Below are 17009 nucleotides of genomic sequence, written 5' to 3'. Positions count from 1 at the left end.
TTCCATTATGTTGTTGGCTTTGGCGACCTGCTGTATTTTTCCTCTCCATTGCCCGAGGTGACCACCTTGGCTTTTGTCAAGAGAGTTGTAAGTAGGGTGCAAGATCGAATGCGGCCACATCACCCTGAATGCGCTCGATCTCGTCTGATCTCGGATGCTAAGCAGGGTTGGGCCTGGCCAGTACCTGGATGGGAGACCGCCTGGGAATACCAGGTGCCGTAGGCTTTTTTCCGTTATGTTGTTGGCTTTGGCGACCTGCTGTATTTTTCCTCTCGATTGCCCGAGGTGACCACCTTGGCTTTTGTCAAGAGAGTTGTAAGTAGCGTGCAAGATCGCCTACGGCCACATCACCCTGAATGCGCTCGATCTCGTCTGATCTCGGATGCTAAGCAGGGTCGGGCCTGGTTAGTACCTGGATGGGAGACCGCCTGAGAATCCTAGGTGCCGTAGGCTTTTTTACATTATGTTGTTGGCTTTGGCGACCTGCTGTATTTTTCCTCTCGATTGCCTGAGGTGACCACCTTGGCTTTTGTCAAGAGAGTTGTAAGTAGGGTGCAAGATCGTCTACGGCCACATCACCCTGAATGCGCTCAATCTCATCTGATCTCCGATGCTAAGCAGGGTCGTGCCTGGTTAGTACCTGGGTGGGAGACCGCCTGGGAATACTAGGTGCCGTAGGGATTTTTCCATTATGTTGTTGGCTTTGGCGACCTGCTGTATTTTTCCTCTCGATTGCCCGAGGTGACCACCTTGGCTTTTGTCAAGAGAGTTGTAAGTAGGGTGCAAGATCGCCTATGGCCACATCACCCTGAATGCGCTCGATCTCGTCTGATCTCGGATGCTAAGCAGGGTCGGGCCTGGTTAGTACCTGGATGGGAGACCGCCTGGGAATACCAGGTGCCGTAGGCTTTTTTCCATTATGTTGTTGGCTTTGGCGACCTGCTGTATTTTTCCTCTCGATTGCCCGAGGTGACCACCTTGGCTTTTGTCAAGAGAGTTGTAAGTAGGGTGCAAGATCGCCTACGGCCACATCACCCTGAATGCGCTCGATCTCGTCTGATCTCAGATGCTAAGCAGGGTCGGGCCTGGTTAGTACCTGGATGGGAGACCGCCTGCGAATACCAGGTGCCGTAGGCTTTTTTCCATTATGTTGTTGGCTTTGGCGATATGCTGTATTTTTCCTCTCGATTGCGCCAGGTGACCACCTTGGCTTTTGTCAAGATAGTTGTAAGTAGGGTGCAAGATCGCCTATGGCCACATCACCCTGAATGCGCTCGATCTCGTCTGATCTCGGATGCTAAGCAGGGTAGGACCTGGATGGGAAACCGCCTGAGAATACCGGGTGCCGTAGGCTTTTTTCCATCATGTTGTTGGCTTTGGCGACCTGCTGTATTTTTCCTCTCGATTGCCCGAGGTGACCACCTTGGCTTTTGTCAAGAGAGTTGTAAGTAGGGTGCAAGATCACCTATGGCCACATCACCCTGAATGCGCTCGATCTCGTCTGATCTCGGATGCTAAGCAGGGTCGGGCCTGGTTAGTACCTGGATGGGAGACCGCCTGGGAATACTAGGTGCCGTAGGCTTTTTTCCATTATGTTGTTGGCTTTGGCGACCTGCTGTATTTTTCCTCTCGATTGCCCGAGGTGACCACCTTGGCTTTTGTCAAGAGAGTTGTAAGTAGGGTGCAAGATCGCCTAAGGCCACATCACCCTGAATGCACTCGATCTCGTCTGATCTCGGATGCTAAGCAGGGTCGGGCCTGGTTAGTACCTGGATGGGAGACCGCCTGGGAATACCAGGTGCCGTAGGCTTTTTTCCATTACGTTGTTGGCTTTGGCGACCTGCTGTATTTTTCCTCTCGATTGCCCGAGGTGACCACCTTGGCTTTTGTCAAGAGAGTTGTAAGTAGGGTGCAAGCTCGCCTATGGCCACATCACCCTGAATGCGCTTGATCTCGTATGATCTCGGATGCTAAGCAGGGCCGGGCCTGGTTAGTACCTGGATGGGAGACCGCCTGGGAATACCAGGTGCCGTAGGCTTTTTTCCATTATGTTGTTGGCTTTGGCGACCTGCTGTATTTTTCCTCTCTATTGCCCGAGGTGACCACCTTGGCTTTTGTCAAGAGAGTTGTAAGTAGGGTGCAAAATTGCCTGCGGCCACATCACCCTTAATGCGCTCAATCTCGTCTGATCTTGGATGCTAAGCAGGGTCGGGCCTGGTTAGTACCTGGATGGGAGACCGCCTGGGAATACCAGGTGCCGTAGGCTTTTTTCCATTATGTTGTTGGCTTTGGCGACCTGCTGTATTTTTCCTCTCGATTGCCCGAGGTGACCACCTTGGCTTTTGTCAAGAGAGTTGTAAGTAGGGTGCAAGATTGCCTACTGCCACATCACCCTGAATGCGCTTGATCTCGTCTGATCTCGGATGCTACGCAGGGTCGGGCCTGGTTAGTACCTGGATGGGAGACCGACTGGGAATACCAGGTGCCGTAGGCTTTTTTCCATTATGTTGTTGGCTTTGGCGACCTGCTGTATTTTTCCTCTCGATTGCCCAAGCTGACCACCTTGGCTTTTGTCAAGAGAGTTGTAAGTAGGGTGCAAGATCGCCTACGGCCACATCACCCTGAATGCGCTCGATCTTGTCTGATCTCGGATACTAAGCAGGGTCGGGCCTGGTTAGTACCTGGATGGGAGACTGCCTGGGAATACTAGGTGCCGTAGGCTTTTTTCCATTATGTTGTTGGCTTTGGCGACCTGCTGTATTTTTCCTCTCGATTGCCCGAGGTGACCACCTTGGCTTTTGTCAAGAGAGTTGTAAGTAGGGTGCAAGATCGCCTACGGCCACATCACCCTGAATGCACTCGATCTCGTCTGATCTCGGATGCTAAGCAGGGTCGGGCCTGGTTAGTACCTGGATGGGAGACCGCCTGGGAATACTAGGTGCCGTAGGCTTTTTTCCATTATGTTGTTGGCTTTGGCGACCTGCTGTATTTTTCCTCTCGATTGCCCGAGGTGACCACCTTGGCTTTTGTCAAGAGAGTTGTAAGTAGGGTGCTTGATTGCCTACTGCCACATCACCCTGAATGCGCTTGATCTCGTCTGATCTCGGATGCTACGCAGGGTCGGGCCTGGTTAGTACCTGGATGGGAGACCGACTGGGAATACCAGGTGCCTTAGGCTTTTTTCCATTATGTTGTTGGCTTTGGCGACCTGCTGTATTTTTCCTCTCGATTGCCCATGCTGACCACCTTGGCTTTTGTCAAGAGAGTTGTAAGTAGGGTACAAGATCTCCTACGGCCACATCACCCTGAATGCGCTCGATCTCGTCTGATCTCTGGATGCTAAGTAGGGTCGGGCCTGGTTAGTACCTGGATGGGAGACCGCCTGAGAATACTAGGTGCCGTAGGGATTTTTCCATTATGTTGTTGGCTTTGGCGACCTGCTGTATTTTTCCTCTCGATTGCCCGAGGTGACCACCTTGGCTTTTGTCAAGAGAGTTGTAAGTAGGGTGCAAGATCGCCTATGGCCAGATCACCCTGAATGCGCTCGATCTCGTCTGATCTCGGATGCTAAGCAGGGTCGGGCCTGGTTAGTACCTGGATGGGAGACCGCCTGGGAATACCAGGTGCCGTAGGCTTTTTTCCATTATGTTGTTGGCTTTGGCGACCTGCTGTATTTTTCCTCTCGTTTGCCCGAGGTGACCACCTTGGCTTTTGTCAAGAGAGTTGTAAGTAGGGTGCAAGATCGCCTACGGCCATATCACCCTGAATGCGCTCGATCTCGTCTGATCTTGGATGCTAAGCAGGGTCGGGCCTGGTTAGTACCTGGATGGGAGACCGCCTGTGAATACCAGGTGCCGTAGGCTTTTCTCCATTATGTTGTTGGCTTTGGCGATATGCTGTATTTTTCCTCTCGATTGCGCCAGGTGACCACCTTGGCTTTTGTCAAGATAGTTGTAAGTAGGGTGCAAGATCGCCTATGGCCACATCACCCTGAATGCGCTCGATCTCGTCTGATCTCGGATGCTAAGCAGGGTAGGACCTGGATGGGAGACCGCCTGAGAATACCGGGTGCCGTAGGCTTTTTTCCATCATGTTGTTGGCTTTGGCGACCTGCTGTATTTTTCCTCTCGATTGCCCGAGGTGACCACCTTGGCTTTTGTCAAGAGAGTTGTAAGTAGGGTGCAAAATTGCCTATGGCCACATCACCCTGAATGCGCTCGATCTCGTCTGATCTCAGATGCTAAGCAGGGTCGGGCCTGGTTAGTACCTGGATGGGAGACCGCCTGGGAATACCAGGTGCCTTAGGCTTTTTTCCATTATGTTGTTGGCTTTGGCGACCTGCTGTATTTTTCCTCTTGATTGCCCGAGGTGACCACCTTGGCTTTTGTCAAGAGAGTTGTAAGTAGGGTGCAAGATTGCCTATGGCCACATCACCCTGAATGCGCTTGATCTCGTCTGATATCGGATGCTAAGCAGGGCCGGGCCTGGTTAGTACCTGGATGGGAGACCGCCTGGGAATACCAGGTGCCGTAGGCTTTATTCCATTATGTTGTTGGCTTTGGCGACCTGCTGTATTTTTCCTCTTGATTGCCCGAGGTGACCACCTTGGCTTTTGTCAAGAGAGTTGTAAGTAGGGTGCAATATTGCCTATGGCCACATCACCCTGAATGCACTCGATCTCGTCTGATCTCGGATGCTAAGCAGGGTCGGGCCTGGTTAGTACCTGGATGGGAGACCGCCTGGGAATACCAGGTGCCGTAGGCTTTTTTCCATTATCTTGTTGGCTTTGGCGACCTGCTATATTTTTCCTCTCGATTGCCCGAGGTGACCACCTTGGCTTTTGTCAAGAGAGTTGTAAGTAGGGGGCAAGATCGCCTATGGCCACATCACTCTGAATGCGCTCGATCTCGTCTGATCTCGCATGCTAAGCAGGGTCTGGCCTGGTTAGTACCTGGATGGGAGACCGCCTGGGAATACCAGGTGCCGTAGGCTTTTTTCCATTATCTTGTTGGCTTTGGCGACCTGCTGTATTTTTCCTCTCGATTGCCCGAGGTGACCACCTTGGCTTTTGTCAAGAGAGTTGTAAGTAGGGTGCAAGATCGCATACGGCCACATCACCCTGAATGCGCTCGATCTCGTCTGATCTTGGATGCTAAGCAGGGTCAGGCCTGGTTAGTACCTGGATGGGAGACCGCCTGGGAATACCATGTGCCGTAGGCTTTTTTCCATTATGTTGTTGGCTTTGGTGACCTGCTGTATTTTTCCTCATGATTGCCCGAGGTGACCACCTTGGCTTTTGTCAAGAGATTTGTAAGTAGGGTGCAAGATCACCTACGGCCACATCACCCTGAATGCGCTCGATCTCGTCTGATCTCGGATGCTAAGCAGGGTCAGGCCAGGTTAGTACCTGGATGGGAGACCGCCTGGGAATACCAGGTGCCGTAGGCTTTTTGCCATTATGTTGTAGGCTTTGGCGACCTGCTGTATTTTTCCTCTCCTTTGCCCGAGGTGACCACCTTGGCTTTTGTCAAGAGAGTTGTAAGTAGGGTGCAAGATCGACTACGGCCACATCACCCTGACTGCGCTCGATCTCGTCTGATCTCGTATGCTAAACAGGGTCGGGCCTGGTTAGTACCTGGATGGGAGACCGCCTGGGAATACCAGGTGCCGTAGGCTTTTTTCCATTATATTGTTGGCTTTGGCGACCTGCTGTATTTTTCCTCTCGATTTCCCGAGGTGACCACCTTGGCTTTTGTCAAGAGAGTTGTAAGTAGGATGCAAGATCGCCTACGGCCACATCACACTGAATGCGCTCGATCTTGTCTGATCTCGGATGCTAAGCAGGGTCAGGCCTGGTTATTACCTGGATGGGAGACCGCCTGGAAATACCAGGTGCCGTAGGCTTTTTTCCATTATGTTGTTGGCTTTGGCGACCTGCTGTATTTTTCCTCTAGATTCCCCGAGGTGACCACCTTGGCTTTTGTCAAGAGAGTTGTAAGTAGGGTGCAAGATTGCCTACTGCCACATCACCCTGAATGCGCTTGATCTCGGATGCTACGCAGGGTCGGGCCTGGTTAGTACCTGGATGGGAGACCGACTGGGAATACCAGGTGCCGTAGGCTTTTTTCCATTATGTTGTTGGCTTTGGCGACCTGCTGTATTTTTCCTCTCGATTGCCCAAGCAGACCACCTTGGCTTTTGTCAAGAGAGTTGTAAGTAGGGTACAAGATCTCCTACGGCCACATCACCCTGAATGCGCTCGATCTCGTCTGATCTCTGGATGCTAAGTAGGGTCGGGCCTGGTTAGTACCTGGATGGGAGACCGCCTGAGAATACTAGGTGCCGTAGGGATTTTTCCATTATGTTGTTGGCTTTGGCGACCTGCTGTATTTTTCCTCTCGATTGCCCGAGGTGACCACCTTGGCTTTTGTCAAGAGAGTTGTAAGTAGGGTGCAAGATCGCCTATGGCCACATCACCCTGAATGCGCTCGATCTCGTCTGATCTCGGATGCTAAGCAGGGTCGGGCCTGGTTAGTACCTGGATGGGAGACCGCCTGGGAATACCAGGTGCCGTAGGCTTTTTTCCATTATGTTGTTGGCTTTGGCGACCTGCTGTATTTTTCCTCTCGATTGCCCGAGGTGACCACCTTGGCTTTTGTCAAGAGAGTTGTAAGTAGGGTGCAAGATCGCCTACGGCCATATCACCCTGAATGCGCTCGATCTCGTCTGATCTTGGATGCTAAGCAGGGTCGGGCCTGGTTAGTACCTGGATGGGAGACCGCCTGTGAATACCAGGTGCCGTAGGCTTTTCTCCATTATGTTGTTGGCTTTGGCGATATGCTGTATTTTTCCTCTCGATTGCGCCAGGTGACCACCTTGGCTTTTGTCAAGATAGTTGTAAGTAGGGTGCAAGATCGCCTATGGCCACATCACCCTGAATGCGCTCGATCTCGTCTGATCTCGGATGCTAAGCAGGGTAGGACCTGGATGGGAGACCGCCTGAGAATACCGGGTGCCGTAGGCTTTTTTCCATCATGTTGTTGGCTTTGGCGACCTGCTGTATTTTTCCTCTCGATTGCCCGAGGTGACCACCTTGGCTTTTGTCAAGAGAGTTGTAAGTAGGGTGCAATATTGCCTATGGCCACATCACCCTGAATGCGCTCGATCTCGTCTGATCTCAGATGCTAAGCAGGGTCGGGCCTGGTTAGTACCTGGATGGGAGACCGCCTGGGAATACCAGGTGCCGTAGGCTTTTTTCCATTATGTTGTTGGCTTTGGCGACCTGCTGTATTTTTCCTCTCTATTGCCCGAGGTGACCACCTTGGCTTTTGTCAAGAGAGTTGTAAGTAGGGGGCAAGATCGCCTATGGCCACATCACTCTGAATGCGCTCGATCTCGTCTGATCTCGCATGCTAAGCAGGGTCTGGCCTGGTTAGTACCTGGATGGGAGACCGCCTGGGAATACCAGGTGCCGTAGGCTTTTTTCCATTATCTTGTTGGCTTTGGCGACCTGCTGTATTTTTCCTCTCGATTGCCCGAGGTGACCACCTTGGCTTTTGTCAAGAGAGTTGTAAGTAGGGTGCAAGATCGCATACGGCCACATCACCCTGAATGCGCTCGATCTCGTCTGACCTTGGATGCTAAGCAGGGTCAGGCCTGGTTAGTACCTGGATGGGAGACCGCCTGGGAATACCATGTGCCGTAGGCTTTTTTCCATTATGTTGTTGGCTTTGGTGACCTGCTGTATTTTTCCTCATGATTGCCCGAGGTGACCACCTTGGCTTTTGTCAAGAGAATTGTAAGTAGGGTGCAAGATCGCCTACGGCCACATCACCCTGAATGCGCTCGATCTCGTCTGATCTCGGATGCTAAGCAGGGTCAGGCCTGGTTAGTACCTGGATGGGAGACCGCCTGGGAATACCAGGTGCCGTAGGCTTTTTGCCATTATGTTGTAGGCTTTGGCGACCTGCTGTATTTTTCCTCTCCTTTGCCCGAGGTGACCACCTTGGCTTTTGTCAAGAGAGTTGTAAGTAGGGTGCAAGATCGACTACGGCCACATCACCCTGACTGCGCTCGATCTCGTCTGATCTCGTATGCTAAACAGGGTCGGGCCTGGTTAGTACCTGGATGGGAGACCGCCTGGGAATACCAGGTGCCGTAGGCTTTTTTCCATTATATTGTTGGCTTTGGCGACCTGCTGTATTTTTCCTCTCGATTTCCCGAGGTGACCACCTTGGCTTTTGTCAAGAGAGTTGTAAGTAGGATGCAAGATCGCCTACGGCCACATCACACTGAATGCGCTCGATCTTGTCTGATCTCGGATGCTAAGCAGGGTCAGGCCTGGTTATTACCTGGATGGGAGACCGCCTGGAAATACCAGGTGCCGTAGGCTTTTTTCCATTATGTTGTTGGCTTTGGCGACCTGCTGTATTTTTCCTCTAGATTCCCCGAGGTGACCACCTTGGCTTTTGTCAAGAGAGTTGTAAGTAGGGAGCAAGATTGCCTATGGCCACATCACCCTGAATGCGTTTGATCTCGTCTGATATCAGATGCTAAGCAGGGCTGGGCCTGGTTAGTACCTGGATGGGAGACCGCCTGGGAATACCAGGTGCCGTAGGCTTTATTCCATTATGTTGTTGGCTTTGGCGACCTGCTGTATTTTTCCTCTTGATTGCCCGAGGTGACCACCTTGGCTTCTGTCAAGAGAGTTGTAAGTAGGGAGCAAGATTGCCTACGGCCACATCACCCTGAATGCGCTTGGTCTCGTCTGATCTCGGATGCTCAGCAGGGTCGGGCCTGTTTAGTACCTGGATGGGAGACCGCCTGGGAACACCAGGTGCCTTCGGCTTCTTTCCATTATGTTGTTGGCTTTGGCGACCTGCTGTATTTTTCCTCTCGATTGCCCGAGGTGACCACCTTGGCTTTTGTCAAGAGAGTTGTAAGTAGGGTGCAAGATCACCTACTGCCACATCACCCAGAATGCGCTCGATCTCGTCTGATCTCAGATTCTAAGCAGGGTCGGGCCTGGTTAGTACCTGGATGGGAGACCGCCTGGGAATACCAGGTGCCGTAGGCTTTGTTCCATTATGTTGTTGGCTTTGGCGACCTGCTGTATTTTTCCTCTCGATTGCCCGAGGTGACCACCTTGGCTTTTGTCAAGAGAGTTGTAAGTAGGGCGCAAGATCACCTACGGCAACATCACCCTGAATGCGCTTGATCTCGTCTGATCTCGGATGCTAAGCAGGGTCGGGCCTGTTTAGTACCTGGATGGGAGACCGCCTGGGAATACCAGGTGCCGTAGGCTTTTTTCCATTATGTTGTTGGCTTTGGCGACCTGCTGTATTTTTCCTCTCGATTGCCCGAGGTGACCACCTTGGCTTTTGTCAAGAGAGTTGTAAGTAGAGTGCAAGATCGCCTACGGCCACATCACCCTGAATGCGCTCGATCTCGTCTGATCTCGGATGCTAGGCAGGGTCGGGCCTGGTTAGTACCTGCATGGGAGACCGCCTGGGATTACCAGGTGCCGTAGGCTTTTTTCCATTATGTTGTTGGCTTTGGCGACCTGCTGTATTTTTCCTCTCGATTGCCCAAGGTGATCACCTACGGCCACATCACCCTGAATGCGCTCGATCTCATCTGATCTCGAATGCTAAGCAGGGTCGGGCCCTGGTTAGTACCTGGATGGGAGACCGCCTGGGAATACCAGATGCCATAGGCATTTTTTCATTATGTTGTTGGCTTTGGCGACCTGCTGTATTTTTCCTCTCGATTGCCCGAGGTGACCACCTTGGCTTTTGTCAAGAGAGTTGTAAGTAGGGTGCAAGATCGCTTACGGCCACATCACCCTGAATGCGCTTGATCTCGTCTGATCTCGGATGCTAAGCAGGGTCGGGCCTGGTTAGTACCTGGATGGGAGACCGCCTGGGAATACCAGGTGCCGTAGGCTTTTTTCCATTATGTTGTTGGCTTTGGCGACCTGCTGTATTTTTCCTCTCGATTGCCCGAGGTGACCACCTTGGCTTTTGTCAAGAGAGTTGTAAGTAGGGTGCAAGATAGCCTACGGCCACATCACCCTAAAAGCGCGCAATCTCGTATGATCTCGGATGCTAAGCAGGGTTGGGCCTGGTTAGTACTTGCATGGGAGACCGCCTGGGAATACCAGGTGCTGTAGGCTTTTTTCCATTATGTTGTTGGCTTTGGCGACCTGCTGTATTTTTCCTCTCGATTGCCCGAGGTGACCACCTTGGCTTTTGTCAAGAGAGTTGTAAGTAGGGTGCAAGATCGCCTAGGGCCACATCACCCTGAATGCGCTCGCTCTCGTCTGATCTCAGATGCTAAGCAGAGTCAGGCCTGGTTAGTACCTGGATGGGAGACCGCCTGGGAATACCAGGTGCCGTTGGCTTTTTTCCATTATGTTGTTGGCTTTGGCGACCTGCTGTATTTTTCCTCTCGATTGCCCGAGGTGACCACCTTGGCTTTAGTCAAGAGAGTTGTAAGTAGGGTGCAAGATCGCCTACGGCCACATCACCCTGAATGCGCTCGATTTCGTCTGATCTCAGATGCTAAGCAGGGTTGGGCCTGGTTAGTACCTGGATGGGAGACCGCCTGGGAATGCCAGGTGCCGTAGGCTTTTTCCATTATGTTGTTGGCTTTGGCGACCTGCTGTATTTTTCCTCTTGATTGCCCGAGGTGACTACCTTGGCTTTTGTCAAGAGAGTTGTAAGTAGGGTGCAAGATCGCTTACGGCCACATCACCCTGAATGCGCTCGATCTCATCTGATCTCGGATGCTAAGCAGGTTCGGGCCTTGTTAGTACCTGGATGGGAGACCGCCTGGGAATACCAGGTGCCTAGGCTTTTTTCCATCATGTTGTTGGCTTTGGCGACCTGCTGTATTTTTCCTCTCGATTGCCCGAGGTGACCACCTTGGCTTTTGTCAAGAGAGTTGTAAGTAGGGTGCAAGATCGCTTACGGCCACATCACACTGAATGCGCTCGATCTCAACTGATCTCGGATGCTAAGCAGGGTCGGGCTTGGTTAGTACCTGCATGGGAGACCGCCTGGGAATACCAGGTGCCGTAGGCTTTGTTCCATTATGTTGTTGGCTTTGGCGACCTGCTGTATTTTTCCTCTCGATTGCCCGAGGTGACCACCTTGGCTTTTGTCAAGAGAGTTGTAAGTAGGGCGCAAGATCGCCTACGGCAACATCACCCTGAATGCGCTTGATCTCGTCTGATCTCGGATGCTAAGCAGGGTCGGGCCTGTTTAGTACCTGGATGGGAGACCGCCTGGGAATACCAGGTGCCGTAGGCTTTTTTCCATTATGTTGTTGGCTTTGGCGACCTGCTGTATTTTTCCTCTCGATTGCACGAGGTGACCACCTTGGCTTTTGTCAAGAGAGTTGTAAGTAGAGTGCAAGATTGCCTACGGCCACATCACCCTGAATGCGCTCGATCTCGTCTGATCTCGGATGCTAGGCAGGGTCGGGCCTGGTTAGTACCTGGATGGGAGACCGCCTGGGAATACCAGGTGCCGTAGGCTTTTTTCCATTATGTTGTTGGCTTTGGCGACCTGCTGTATTTTTCCTCTCGATTGCCCAAGGTGATCACCTACGGCCACATTACCCTGAATGCGCTCGATCTCATCTGATCTCGGATGCTAAGCAGGGTCGGGCCTGGTTAGTACCTGGATGGGAGACCGCCTGGGAATACCTGGTGCCGTAGGCTTTTTTCCATTATGTTGTTGGCTTTGGCGACCTGCTGTATTTTTCCTCTCGATTGCCCGAGGTGACCACCTTGGCTTTTGTCAAGAGAGTTGTAAGTAGAGTGCAAGATCGCCTACGGCCACATCACCCTGAATGCGCTCGATCTCGTCTGATCTCGGATGCTAAGCAGGGTCGAGCCTGGTTAGTACCTGGATGGGAGACCGCCTGGGAATACCAGGTGCCGTAGGCTTTTTTCCATTATGTTGTTGGCTTTGGCGACCTGCTGTATTTTTCCTTTCGATTGCCCGAGGTGACCACCTTGGCTTTTGTCAAGAGAGTTGTAAGTAGGGTGCAAGATCGCCTAGGGCCACATTACCCTGAATGCGCTCGCTCTCGTCTGATCTCAGATGCTAAGAAGAGTCGGGCCTGGTTAGTACCTGGATGGGAGACCGCCTGGGAATACCAGGTGCCGTAGGCTTTTTTCCATTATGTTGTTGGCTTTGGCGACCTGCTGTATTTTTCCTCTCGATTGCCCGAGGTGACCACCTTGGCTTTAGTCAAGAGAGTTGTAAGTAGGGTGCAAGATCGCCTACGGCCACATCACCCTGAATGCGCTCGATCTCGTCTGATCTCAGATGCTAAGCAGGGTCGGGCCTGGTTAGTACCTGGATGGGAGACCGCCTGGGAATGCCAGGTGCCATAGGCTTTTTTCCATTATGTTGTTGGCTTTGGCGACCTGCTGTATTTTTCCTCTCGATTGCCCAAGGTGACCACCTTGGCTTTAGTCAAGAGAGTTGTAAGTAGGGTGCAAGATTGCCTACGGCCACATCACCCTAAATGCGCTCGATCTCGTCTGATCTCGGATGCTAAGCAGGATCGGGCCTGGTTAGTACCTGGATGGGAAACCGCCTGGGAATACCAGGTGCCGTAGGCTTTTTTCCATTATGTTGTTGGCTTTGGCGACCTGCTGTATTTTTCCTCTCTATTGCCCGAGGTGACCACCTTGGCTTTTGTCAAGAGAGTTGTAAGTAGAGTGCAAGATCCCTTACGGCCACATCACCCTGGATGCGCTTGATTTCGTCTCATCTCGGATGCTAAGCAGGGGCGGGCCTGGTTAGTACCTGGATGGGAGACCGCCTGGGAATACCAGGTGCCGTCGGCTTTTTCCATTATGTTGTTGGCTTTGGCGACCTGCTGTATTTTTCCTCTCGATTGCCCGAGGTGACCACCTTGGCTTTTGTCAAGAGAGTTGTAAGTAGGGTGCAAGATCGCTTACGGCCATATCACACTGAATGCGCTCGATCTCATCTGATCTCAGATGCTAAGCAGGGTCGGGCCTGGTTAGTACCTGGATGGGAGACCGCCTGGGAATACCAGGTGCCGTAGGCTTTTTTCCATTATGTTGTTGGCTTTGGCGACCTGCTGTATTTTTCCTCTCTATTGCCCGAGGTGACCACCTTGGCTTTTGTCAAGAGAGTTGTAAGTAGGGGGCAAGATCGCCTATGGCCACATCACTCTGAATGCGCTCGATCTCGTCTGATCTCGCATGCTAAGCAGGGTCTGGCCTGGTTAGTACCTGGATGGGAGACCGCCTGGGAATACCAGGTGCCGTAGGCTTTTTTCTATTATCTTGTTGGCTTTGGCGACCTGCTGTATTTTTCCTCTCGATTGCCCGAGGTGACCACCTTGGCTTTTGTCAAGAGAGTTGTAAGTAGGGTGCAAGATCGCATACGGCCACATCACCCTGAATGCGCTCGATCTCGTCTGACCTTGGATGCTAAGCAGGGTCAGGCCTGGTTAGTACCTGGATGGGAGACCGCCTGGGAATACCATGTGCCGTAGGCTTTTTTCCATTATGTTGTTGGCTTTGGTGACCTGCTGTATTTTTCCTCATGATTGCCCGAGGTGACCACCTTGGCTTTTGTCAAGAGAATTGTAAGTAGGGTGCAAGATCGCCTACGGCCACATCACCCTGAATACGCTCGATCTCGTCTGATCTCGGATGCTAAGCAGGGTCAGGCCTGGTTAGTACCTGGATGGGAGACCGCCTGGGAATACCAGGTGCCGTAGGCTTTTTGCCATTATGTTGTAGGCTTTGGCGACCTGCTGTATTTTTCCTCTCCTTTGCCCGAGGTGACCACCTTGGCTTTTGTCAAGAGAGTTGTAAGTAGGGTGCAAGATCGACTACGGCCACATCACCCTGACTGCGCTCGATCTCGTCTGATCTCGTATGCTAAACAGGGTCGGGCCTGGTTAGTACCTGGATGGGAGACCGCCTGGGAATACCAGGTGCCGTAGGCTTTTTTCCATTATATTGTTGGCTTTGGCGACCTGCTGTATTTTTCCTCTCGATTTCCCGAGGTGACCACCTTGGCTTTTGTCAAGAGAGTTGTAAGTAGGATGCAAGATCGCCTACGGCCACATCACACTGAATGCGCTCGATCTTGTCTGATCTCGGATGCTAAGCAGGGTCAGGCCTGGTTATTACCTGGATGGGAGACCGCCTGGAAATACCAGGTGCCGTAGGCTTTTTTCCATTATGTTGTTGGCTTTGGCGACCTGCTGTATTTTTCCTCTAGATTCCCCGAGGTGACCACCTTGGCTTTTGTCAAGAGAGTTGTAAGTAGGGAGCAAGATTGCCTATGGCCACATCACCCTGAATGCGTTTGATCTCGTCTGATATCAGATGCTAAGCAGGGCTGGGCCTGGTTAGTACCTGGATGGGAGACCGCCTGGGAATACCAGGTGCCGTAGGCTTTATTCCATTATGTTGTTGGCTTTGGCGACCTGCTGTATTTTTCCTCTTGATTGCCCGAGGTGACCACCTTGGCTTTTGTCAAGAGAGTTGTAAGTAGGGAGCAAGATTGCCTACGGCCACATCACCCTGAATGCGCTTGGTCTCGTCTGATCTCGGATGCTCAGCAGGGTCGGGCCTGTTTAGTACCTGGATGGGAGACCGCCTGGGAACACCAGGTGCCTTCGGCTTCTTTCCATTATGTTGTTGGCTTTGGCGACCTGCTGTATTTTTCCTCTCGATTGCCCGAGGTGACCACCTTGGCTTTTGTCAAGAGAGTTGTAAGTAGGGCGCAAGATCACCTACGGCAACATCACCCTGAATGCGCTTGATCTCGTCTGATCTCGGATGCTAAGCAGGGTCGGGCCTGTTTAGTACCTGGATGGGAGACCGCCTGGGAATACCAGGTGCCGTAGGCTTTTTTCCATTATGTTGTTGGCTTTGGCGACCTGCTGTATTTTTCCTCTCGATTGCCCGAGGTGACCACCTTGGCTTTTGTCAAGAGAGTTGTAAGTAGAGTGCAAGATCGCCTACGGCCACATCACCCTGAATGCGCTCGATCTCGTCTGATCTCGGATGCTAGGCAGGGTCGGGCCTGGTTAGTACCTGCATGGGAGACCGCCTGGGATTACCAGGTGCCGTAGGCTTTTTTCCATTATGTTGTTGGCTTTGGCGACCTGCTGTATTTTTCCTCTCGATTGCCCAAGGTGATCACCTACGGCCACATCACCCTGAATGCGCTCGATCTCATCTGATCTCGAATGCTAAGCAGGGTCGGGCCCTGGTTAGTACCTGGATGGGAGACCGCCTGGGAATACCAGATGCCATAGGCATTTTTTCATTATGTTGTTGGCTTTGGCGACCTGCTGTATTTTTCCTCTCGATTGCCCGAGGTGACCACCTTGGCTTTTGTCAAGAGAGTTGTAAGTAGGGTGCAAGATCGCTTACGGCCACATCACCCTGAATGCGCTTGATCTCGTCTGATCTCGGATGCTAAGCAGGGTCGGGCCTGGTTAGTACCTGGATGGGAGACCGCCTGGGAATACCAGGTGCCGTAGGCTTTTTTCCATTATGTTGTTGGCTTTGGCGACCTGCTGTATTTTTCCTCTCGATTGCCCGAGGTGACCACCTTGGCTTTTGTCAAGAGAGTTGTAAGTAGGGTGCAAGATAGCCTACGGCCACATCACCCTAAAAGCGCGCAATCTCGTATGATCTCGGATGCTAAGCAGGGTTGGGCCTGGTTAGTACTTGCATGGGAGACCGCCTGGGAATACCAGGTGCTGTAGGCTTTTTTCCATTATGTTGTTGGCTTTGGCGACCTGCTGTATTTTTCCTCTCGATTGCCCGAGGTGACCACCTTGGCTTTTGTCAAGAGAGTTGTAAGTAGGGTGCAAGATCGCCTAGGGCCACATCACCCTGAATGCGCTCGCTCTCGTCTGATCTCAGATGCTAAGCAGAGTCAGGCCTGGTTAGTACCTGGATGGGAGACCGCCTGGGAATACCAGGTGCCGTTGGCTTTTTTCCATTATGTTGTTGGCTTTGGCGACCTGCTGTATTTTTCCTCTCGATTGCCCGAGGTGACCACCTTGGCTTTAGTCAAGAGAGTTGTAAGTAGGGTGCAAGATCGCCTACGGCCACATCACCCTGAATGCGCTCGATTTCGTCTGATCTCAGATGCTAAGCAGGGTTGGGCCTGGTTAGTACCTGGATGGGAGACCGCCTGGGAATGCCAGGTGCCGTAGGCTTTTTCCATTATGTTGTTGGCTTTGGCGACCTGCTGTATTTTTCCTCTTGATTGCCCGAGGTGACTACCTTGGCTTTTGTCAAGAGAGTTGTAAGTAGGGTGCAAGATCGCTTACGGCCACATCACCCTGAATGCGCTCGATCTCATCTGATCTCGGATGCTAAGCAGGTTCGGGCCTTGTTAGTACCTGGATGGGAGACCGCCTGGGAATACCAGGTGCCTAGGCTTTTTTCCATCATGTTGTTGGCTTTGGCGACCTGCTGTATTTTTCCTCTCGATTGCCCGAGGTGACCACCTTGGCTTTTGTCAAGAGAGTTGTAAGTAGGGTGCAAGATCGCTTACGGCCACATCACACTGAATGCGCTCGATCTCAACTGATCTCGGATGCTAAGCAGGGTCGGGCTTGGTTAGTACCTGCATGGGAGACCGCCTGGGAATACCAGGTGCCGTAGGCTTTGTTCCATTATGTTGTTGGCTTTGGCGACCTGCTGTATTTTTCCTCTCGATTGCCCGAGGTGACCACCTTGGCTTTTGTCAAGAGAGTTGTAAGTAGGGTGCAAGATCGCCTACGGCAACATCACCCTGAATGCGCTTGATCTCGTCTGATCTCGGATGCTAAGCAGGGTCGGGCCTGTTTAGTACCTGGATGGGAGACCGCCTGGGAATACCAGGTGCCGTAGGCTTTTTTCCATTATGTTGTTGGCTTTGGCGACCTGCTGTATTTTTCCTCTCGATTGCACGAGGTGACCACCTTGGCTTTTGTCAAGA

At 52.0% G+C, this 17009-nt stretch overlaps 32 non-coding genes and 40 pseudogenes across 32 annotated transcripts; all 72 read left to right on the top strand.

Annotated features, from left to right (window-relative positions):
* Positions 1-106: 106 nt before the first annotated feature.
* Positions 107-225, top strand: LOC143977707 (5S ribosomal RNA; annotated as a pseudogene).
* Positions 226-334: 109 nt separating this feature from the next.
* LOC143977004 (5S ribosomal RNA) lies at positions 335-453 on the top strand. Its single transcript, XR_013273292.1, has one exon. It is a non-coding gene; the product is annotated as a 5S ribosomal RNA (ribosomal RNA).
* A 109-nt stretch (positions 454-562) lies between these two features.
* LOC143979304 (5S ribosomal RNA) lies at positions 563-681 on the top strand (annotated as a pseudogene).
* Positions 682-790: 109 nt separating this feature from the next.
* On the top strand, positions 791-909 carry LOC143978532 (5S ribosomal RNA). The gene has a single exon (XR_013273952.1). It is a non-coding gene; the product is annotated as a 5S ribosomal RNA (ribosomal RNA).
* A 109-nt stretch (positions 910-1018) lies between these two features.
* LOC143977326 (5S ribosomal RNA) lies at positions 1019-1137 on the top strand. Its single transcript, XR_013273611.1, has one exon. It is a non-coding gene; the product is annotated as a 5S ribosomal RNA (ribosomal RNA).
* Positions 1138-1463: 326 nt separating this feature from the next.
* On the top strand, positions 1464-1582 carry LOC143977097 (5S ribosomal RNA). Its single transcript, XR_013273382.1, has one exon. It is a non-coding gene; the product is annotated as a 5S ribosomal RNA (ribosomal RNA).
* Positions 1583-1691: 109 nt separating this feature from the next.
* On the top strand, positions 1692-1810 carry LOC143976338 (5S ribosomal RNA). Its single transcript, XR_013272651.1, has one exon. It is a non-coding gene; the product is annotated as a 5S ribosomal RNA (ribosomal RNA).
* A 109-nt stretch (positions 1811-1919) lies between these two features.
* LOC143977046 (5S ribosomal RNA) lies at positions 1920-2038 on the top strand. The gene has a single exon (XR_013273332.1). It is a non-coding gene; the product is annotated as a 5S ribosomal RNA (ribosomal RNA).
* A 109-nt stretch (positions 2039-2147) lies between these two features.
* Positions 2148-2266, top strand: LOC143976842 (5S ribosomal RNA). The gene has a single exon (XR_013273135.1). It is a non-coding gene; the product is annotated as a 5S ribosomal RNA (ribosomal RNA).
* Positions 2267-2375: 109 nt separating this feature from the next.
* Positions 2376-2494, top strand: LOC143978662 (5S ribosomal RNA; annotated as a pseudogene).
* Positions 2495-2603: 109 nt separating this feature from the next.
* LOC143978556 (5S ribosomal RNA) lies at positions 2604-2722 on the top strand (annotated as a pseudogene).
* Positions 2723-2831: 109 nt separating this feature from the next.
* Positions 2832-2950, top strand: LOC143978185 (5S ribosomal RNA). Its single transcript, XR_013273908.1, has one exon. It is a non-coding gene; the product is annotated as a 5S ribosomal RNA (ribosomal RNA).
* Positions 2951-3059: 109 nt separating this feature from the next.
* LOC143979305 (5S ribosomal RNA) lies at positions 3060-3178 on the top strand (annotated as a pseudogene).
* Positions 3179-3287: 109 nt separating this feature from the next.
* Positions 3288-3407, top strand: LOC143979212 (5S ribosomal RNA; annotated as a pseudogene).
* Positions 3408-3516: 109 nt separating this feature from the next.
* LOC143979425 (5S ribosomal RNA) lies at positions 3517-3635 on the top strand. Its single transcript, XR_013274040.1, has one exon. It is a non-coding gene; the product is annotated as a 5S ribosomal RNA (ribosomal RNA).
* Positions 3636-3744: 109 nt separating this feature from the next.
* LOC143976436 (5S ribosomal RNA) lies at positions 3745-3863 on the top strand. The gene has a single exon (XR_013272744.1). It is a non-coding gene; the product is annotated as a 5S ribosomal RNA (ribosomal RNA).
* Positions 3864-4189: 326 nt separating this feature from the next.
* On the top strand, positions 4190-4308 carry LOC143977468 (5S ribosomal RNA). The gene has a single exon (XR_013273744.1). It is a non-coding gene; the product is annotated as a 5S ribosomal RNA (ribosomal RNA).
* Positions 4309-4417: 109 nt separating this feature from the next.
* On the top strand, positions 4418-4536 carry LOC143977512 (5S ribosomal RNA). Its single transcript, XR_013273788.1, has one exon. It is a non-coding gene; the product is annotated as a 5S ribosomal RNA (ribosomal RNA).
* A 109-nt stretch (positions 4537-4645) lies between these two features.
* LOC143976747 (5S ribosomal RNA) lies at positions 4646-4764 on the top strand. Its single transcript, XR_013273043.1, has one exon. It is a non-coding gene; the product is annotated as a 5S ribosomal RNA (ribosomal RNA).
* Positions 4765-4873: 109 nt separating this feature from the next.
* Positions 4874-4992, top strand: LOC143978019 (5S ribosomal RNA; annotated as a pseudogene).
* A 109-nt stretch (positions 4993-5101) lies between these two features.
* Positions 5102-5220, top strand: LOC143978780 (5S ribosomal RNA; annotated as a pseudogene).
* Positions 5221-5329: 109 nt separating this feature from the next.
* On the top strand, positions 5330-5448 carry LOC143976963 (5S ribosomal RNA). Its single transcript, XR_013273252.1, has one exon. It is a non-coding gene; the product is annotated as a 5S ribosomal RNA (ribosomal RNA).
* A 109-nt stretch (positions 5449-5557) lies between these two features.
* LOC143977323 (5S ribosomal RNA) lies at positions 5558-5676 on the top strand. Its single transcript, XR_013273608.1, has one exon. It is a non-coding gene; the product is annotated as a 5S ribosomal RNA (ribosomal RNA).
* A 109-nt stretch (positions 5677-5785) lies between these two features.
* Positions 5786-5904, top strand: LOC143979336 (5S ribosomal RNA; annotated as a pseudogene).
* A 109-nt stretch (positions 5905-6013) lies between these two features.
* Positions 6014-6122, top strand: LOC143979812 (5S ribosomal RNA; annotated as a pseudogene).
* Positions 6123-6231: 109 nt separating this feature from the next.
* On the top strand, positions 6232-6351 carry LOC143979211 (5S ribosomal RNA; annotated as a pseudogene).
* Positions 6352-6460: 109 nt separating this feature from the next.
* On the top strand, positions 6461-6579 carry LOC143978521 (5S ribosomal RNA). The gene has a single exon (XR_013273951.1). It is a non-coding gene; the product is annotated as a 5S ribosomal RNA (ribosomal RNA).
* Positions 6580-6688: 109 nt separating this feature from the next.
* On the top strand, positions 6689-6807 carry LOC143976434 (5S ribosomal RNA). Its single transcript, XR_013272742.1, has one exon. It is a non-coding gene; the product is annotated as a 5S ribosomal RNA (ribosomal RNA).
* Positions 6808-7133: 326 nt separating this feature from the next.
* On the top strand, positions 7134-7252 carry LOC143976811 (5S ribosomal RNA). The gene has a single exon (XR_013273105.1). It is a non-coding gene; the product is annotated as a 5S ribosomal RNA (ribosomal RNA).
* Positions 7253-7361: 109 nt separating this feature from the next.
* LOC143978018 (5S ribosomal RNA) lies at positions 7362-7480 on the top strand (annotated as a pseudogene).
* A 109-nt stretch (positions 7481-7589) lies between these two features.
* Positions 7590-7708, top strand: LOC143978965 (5S ribosomal RNA; annotated as a pseudogene).
* Positions 7709-7817: 109 nt separating this feature from the next.
* On the top strand, positions 7818-7936 carry LOC143976488 (5S ribosomal RNA). The gene has a single exon (XR_013272794.1). It is a non-coding gene; the product is annotated as a 5S ribosomal RNA (ribosomal RNA).
* A 109-nt stretch (positions 7937-8045) lies between these two features.
* Positions 8046-8164, top strand: LOC143977322 (5S ribosomal RNA). Its single transcript, XR_013273607.1, has one exon. It is a non-coding gene; the product is annotated as a 5S ribosomal RNA (ribosomal RNA).
* Positions 8165-8273: 109 nt separating this feature from the next.
* Positions 8274-8392, top strand: LOC143979335 (5S ribosomal RNA; annotated as a pseudogene).
* Positions 8393-8501: 109 nt separating this feature from the next.
* Positions 8502-8620, top strand: LOC143977603 (5S ribosomal RNA; annotated as a pseudogene).
* A 109-nt stretch (positions 8621-8729) lies between these two features.
* On the top strand, positions 8730-8848 carry LOC143979416 (5S ribosomal RNA; annotated as a pseudogene).
* Positions 8849-8957: 109 nt separating this feature from the next.
* Positions 8958-9076, top strand: LOC143979372 (5S ribosomal RNA; annotated as a pseudogene).
* Positions 9077-9185: 109 nt separating this feature from the next.
* Positions 9186-9304, top strand: LOC143977715 (5S ribosomal RNA; annotated as a pseudogene).
* Positions 9305-9413: 109 nt separating this feature from the next.
* On the top strand, positions 9414-9532 carry LOC143978330 (5S ribosomal RNA; annotated as a pseudogene).
* Positions 9533-9598: 66 nt separating this feature from the next.
* On the top strand, positions 9599-9718 carry LOC143978743 (5S ribosomal RNA; annotated as a pseudogene).
* Positions 9719-9827: 109 nt separating this feature from the next.
* LOC143976440 (5S ribosomal RNA) lies at positions 9828-9946 on the top strand. The gene has a single exon (XR_013272748.1). It is a non-coding gene; the product is annotated as a 5S ribosomal RNA (ribosomal RNA).
* A 109-nt stretch (positions 9947-10055) lies between these two features.
* LOC143978346 (5S ribosomal RNA) lies at positions 10056-10174 on the top strand (annotated as a pseudogene).
* Positions 10175-10283: 109 nt separating this feature from the next.
* LOC143979546 (5S ribosomal RNA) lies at positions 10284-10402 on the top strand (annotated as a pseudogene).
* A 109-nt stretch (positions 10403-10511) lies between these two features.
* Positions 10512-10630, top strand: LOC143977207 (5S ribosomal RNA). The gene has a single exon (XR_013273490.1). It is a non-coding gene; the product is annotated as a 5S ribosomal RNA (ribosomal RNA).
* A 108-nt stretch (positions 10631-10738) lies between these two features.
* Positions 10739-10856, top strand: LOC143979289 (5S ribosomal RNA; annotated as a pseudogene).
* A 109-nt stretch (positions 10857-10965) lies between these two features.
* Positions 10966-11084, top strand: LOC143978308 (5S ribosomal RNA; annotated as a pseudogene).
* A 109-nt stretch (positions 11085-11193) lies between these two features.
* Positions 11194-11312, top strand: LOC143977078 (5S ribosomal RNA). Its single transcript, XR_013273363.1, has one exon. It is a non-coding gene; the product is annotated as a 5S ribosomal RNA (ribosomal RNA).
* A 109-nt stretch (positions 11313-11421) lies between these two features.
* On the top strand, positions 11422-11540 carry LOC143976612 (5S ribosomal RNA). The gene has a single exon (XR_013272912.1). It is a non-coding gene; the product is annotated as a 5S ribosomal RNA (ribosomal RNA).
* A 66-nt stretch (positions 11541-11606) lies between these two features.
* Positions 11607-11725, top strand: LOC143976463 (5S ribosomal RNA). Its single transcript, XR_013272770.1, has one exon. It is a non-coding gene; the product is annotated as a 5S ribosomal RNA (ribosomal RNA).
* A 109-nt stretch (positions 11726-11834) lies between these two features.
* On the top strand, positions 11835-11953 carry LOC143978862 (5S ribosomal RNA). The gene has a single exon (XR_013273984.1). It is a non-coding gene; the product is annotated as a 5S ribosomal RNA (ribosomal RNA).
* A 109-nt stretch (positions 11954-12062) lies between these two features.
* Positions 12063-12181, top strand: LOC143979526 (5S ribosomal RNA; annotated as a pseudogene).
* A 109-nt stretch (positions 12182-12290) lies between these two features.
* On the top strand, positions 12291-12409 carry LOC143977690 (5S ribosomal RNA; annotated as a pseudogene).
* A 109-nt stretch (positions 12410-12518) lies between these two features.
* On the top strand, positions 12519-12637 carry LOC143977632 (5S ribosomal RNA; annotated as a pseudogene).
* Positions 12638-12746: 109 nt separating this feature from the next.
* Positions 12747-12865, top strand: LOC143979401 (5S ribosomal RNA; annotated as a pseudogene).
* A 108-nt stretch (positions 12866-12973) lies between these two features.
* Positions 12974-13092, top strand: LOC143976872 (5S ribosomal RNA). Its single transcript, XR_013273164.1, has one exon. It is a non-coding gene; the product is annotated as a 5S ribosomal RNA (ribosomal RNA).
* A 109-nt stretch (positions 13093-13201) lies between these two features.
* Positions 13202-13320, top strand: LOC143978017 (5S ribosomal RNA; annotated as a pseudogene).
* Positions 13321-13429: 109 nt separating this feature from the next.
* Positions 13430-13548, top strand: LOC143978964 (5S ribosomal RNA; annotated as a pseudogene).
* A 109-nt stretch (positions 13549-13657) lies between these two features.
* Positions 13658-13776, top strand: LOC143976641 (5S ribosomal RNA). The gene has a single exon (XR_013272940.1). It is a non-coding gene; the product is annotated as a 5S ribosomal RNA (ribosomal RNA).
* Positions 13777-13885: 109 nt separating this feature from the next.
* LOC143977321 (5S ribosomal RNA) lies at positions 13886-14004 on the top strand. The gene has a single exon (XR_013273606.1). It is a non-coding gene; the product is annotated as a 5S ribosomal RNA (ribosomal RNA).
* A 109-nt stretch (positions 14005-14113) lies between these two features.
* Positions 14114-14232, top strand: LOC143979333 (5S ribosomal RNA; annotated as a pseudogene).
* A 109-nt stretch (positions 14233-14341) lies between these two features.
* LOC143977602 (5S ribosomal RNA) lies at positions 14342-14460 on the top strand (annotated as a pseudogene).
* A 109-nt stretch (positions 14461-14569) lies between these two features.
* LOC143979415 (5S ribosomal RNA) lies at positions 14570-14688 on the top strand (annotated as a pseudogene).
* Positions 14689-14797: 109 nt separating this feature from the next.
* On the top strand, positions 14798-14916 carry LOC143977714 (5S ribosomal RNA; annotated as a pseudogene).
* A 109-nt stretch (positions 14917-15025) lies between these two features.
* Positions 15026-15144, top strand: LOC143978329 (5S ribosomal RNA; annotated as a pseudogene).
* A 66-nt stretch (positions 15145-15210) lies between these two features.
* Positions 15211-15330, top strand: LOC143978742 (5S ribosomal RNA; annotated as a pseudogene).
* A 109-nt stretch (positions 15331-15439) lies between these two features.
* On the top strand, positions 15440-15558 carry LOC143976439 (5S ribosomal RNA). The gene has a single exon (XR_013272747.1). It is a non-coding gene; the product is annotated as a 5S ribosomal RNA (ribosomal RNA).
* A 109-nt stretch (positions 15559-15667) lies between these two features.
* Positions 15668-15786, top strand: LOC143978345 (5S ribosomal RNA; annotated as a pseudogene).
* A 109-nt stretch (positions 15787-15895) lies between these two features.
* On the top strand, positions 15896-16014 carry LOC143979545 (5S ribosomal RNA; annotated as a pseudogene).
* A 109-nt stretch (positions 16015-16123) lies between these two features.
* Positions 16124-16242, top strand: LOC143977206 (5S ribosomal RNA). Its single transcript, XR_013273489.1, has one exon. It is a non-coding gene; the product is annotated as a 5S ribosomal RNA (ribosomal RNA).
* A 108-nt stretch (positions 16243-16350) lies between these two features.
* Positions 16351-16468, top strand: LOC143979287 (5S ribosomal RNA; annotated as a pseudogene).
* A 109-nt stretch (positions 16469-16577) lies between these two features.
* Positions 16578-16696, top strand: LOC143978307 (5S ribosomal RNA; annotated as a pseudogene).
* Positions 16697-16805: 109 nt separating this feature from the next.
* LOC143977077 (5S ribosomal RNA) lies at positions 16806-16924 on the top strand. The gene has a single exon (XR_013273362.1). It is a non-coding gene; the product is annotated as a 5S ribosomal RNA (ribosomal RNA).
* The last annotated feature ends 85 nt before the right edge of the window (positions 16925-17009 follow it).

Source organism: Lithobates pipiens, unplaced genomic scaffold, assembly GCF_037356315.1.
Source record: "Lithobates pipiens isolate NorthernLeopardFrog02 unplaced genomic scaffold, aLitPip1_a1.2 Scaffold_13, whole genome shotgun sequence".
Taxonomy (NCBI): Eukaryota; Metazoa; Chordata; class Amphibia; order Anura; family Ranidae; genus Lithobates; species Lithobates pipiens.
This window is presented reverse-complemented; position numbering and strand designations above follow the sequence as displayed.